Raw genomic sequence first — 2500 nt, 5'->3', positions numbered from 1 at the left:
AATTTTTACTTAACATCGAATCATTTGTGTTGTGGCAAGAACTGTAACAGTGGACAGACATAAACTACACCATGGAATCACCACTGATATGTTTTTTCTGTGGGGCTTGGGGCTGCGGGGGGGACTTGTTTTACGCTACCAACTAGATCAGAAAATCTAAATGCATGAGCTTGCGTAATATAAAGTCCAGTATTTATAATAAAAACAAAAATTTGCAAAAACTAGAGCAAAGCTAAGATAATGTTTCATTACCCCAGACTTACTTATTGTCCGTTGTTCCAAATTACTACATTAATTGGAAAATAATTGTCGTTATTCATTTGGTGACATTTGTTAGTAACCTACAGCCTTCGTACTAACGTATTTGGTGAAATAACGATTCCTGTTTTCATGTTATGAATGTCCTAGTTCATGTGTGAGATGTTTTTAACAGACGTTGATTTTAGCTATGTAACTTCAGCTTTCTAACGAGCAAAGGGCACTTAGATATACTCAACGATAACAATGGTTGTGAGTACATACGTTAGATTTATAAGCAAAATTTATTTATTTACTATTTGGGTCCAAAGCTGAGTAGTTACTTATACATTTTAGGCTGGTTTGCACTAAATTGATTTCCTTAAATCTAGATCACCCATGACTTTTAACAATCAGCTACTATCAAATAGTACTTGTGTCGTTGTTCAAGTTAAATCAACATGAGTTTCAAGTTTCAACAATGGAAGGTCATAATTTAGACTAATTGAAGATGCGAACTCAGGAGCTGTTACGCACTAGAGCTTCCGCTCCCCACCTCTCTCTCTCTCTCTCTCTCTCTCTCAGGTCTTATATCTCGTAGATTTACGTTTCCCAAAAGCTAATTTTACTCAAGGAAAACTTCCTATGTATCTGTAATAACATATAGATAAGCATGTCTGGGAATATTAATGTTAATATTCATGTTAATGTATTCTGAAAAAGTATCTGGAAGCATTTTATACCACTGTAAAATAACATTGGAATGATTGAGCCTATAGACTATTCTTCATCAAAATTAGGATTTAGAGAGGACGTGAATCAACTGAGTGTTTATTGCCGTATTAATACTTTCATTTATTTATTTATTTTGCTTAATTAATTTATTCTCATGAAATTGTCTTATGAATTTAACAAATCATCCCCTTGGTAAACTGATTCGCTTGTGCTTTTTTTACTGGAATGCACTGAACAATGAAAATACTTCGTATCAAAGATTTATCATGGAATGAGGAAAAAAATTTAACTCATCACATACCATTTAAGTATTCGGTCCTGGGATGCCAAAAGAAAAAAGAAGAAAGAAATATATATATATATATATATATATATATATTTATATATATATATATATGATATATATAATATATATATATATATATATATATCCCATCTCGTCCTCGGTAGCGCAGTAGTGCATTTGCCCGCACGTAGTCATTATATCAGTCATATCACATTACCGTGATTCATATACAAATCTCGAACTACAAATGTCCTTTAATATCTAATTCTCTCTACCTCGGAATTAATATAATAGGATTGGCGATCACCAGGCTCGAACCAGTGACCTCTCAATTCCAGGACTGGCAGTGAAGCCTATGACCACTCCGCCACCGCAAGAGATATAAGCTCATGCCACCTTCACTGCCAGTCCTGGAATTGAGAGGTCGCTGGTTCGAGCCTGGCGATCGCCAATCCTATTTATCGCTTAATAAAATTCCCTTTCTGTTAAACATAATATGAAAATATATTATTCCCGAGGTAGAGAGAATTAGATATTAAAGGACATTTGTAGTTCGAGATTTGTATATGAATCACGGTAATGTGATATGACTGATAATATATATATATATATATATATATATATATATATATATATATATATATATATATATATATATATATTATATATATATACACACATCACGCGAATATACATCACGCGAAGAATATTACATCATATCTAGTTAAATTAACTAAAAGTGCAAAATATTTGATCTATTAATGAGCCGCTTTCGATTTGTTTCTTGGGGTGACTTCTTTCTAAGGATAAATTCCTTAATTTCGATTTCAGTTTTCTTGCTTGAAATATCGGCTTCTTAAATCAATGTATTTGTATTACGTATGTGAATTTAACACTGTAAAGTTAGTAATTAAAGATAATGTCTTGTCTATTAATGCCAATAGCAGTCAAATAAAAAGAGCTTAAGACTGCAAAAAGATTTACGAAGTCGTAATCTGGGGTTTATTTTCGTTTTGCAAGATACTTGTTCCAGCCATATTGCTTTTATTCCTTAATTACTATCTCTCTCTCTCTCTCTCATTTTTTTTTTAGTAAACATATGTTAGTCTTCAACTATCCAGCAAAATGCTGGATGCGTTTTTTTGCACAAGACATACAGTCTTTAAGAGATCCGTGAAAAAAAGTCTACATCGAAAGAAAAATGATACCCTTTAAAAAGTTTAACGAATGATGTTCACTCTG

Source organism: Macrobrachium nipponense, chromosome 31 (assembly GCF_015104395.2).
Source record: "Macrobrachium nipponense isolate FS-2020 chromosome 31, ASM1510439v2, whole genome shotgun sequence".
Classification (NCBI taxonomy): domain Eukaryota; kingdom Metazoa; phylum Arthropoda; class Malacostraca; order Decapoda; family Palaemonidae; genus Macrobrachium; species Macrobrachium nipponense.
This window is presented reverse-complemented; position numbering follows the sequence as displayed.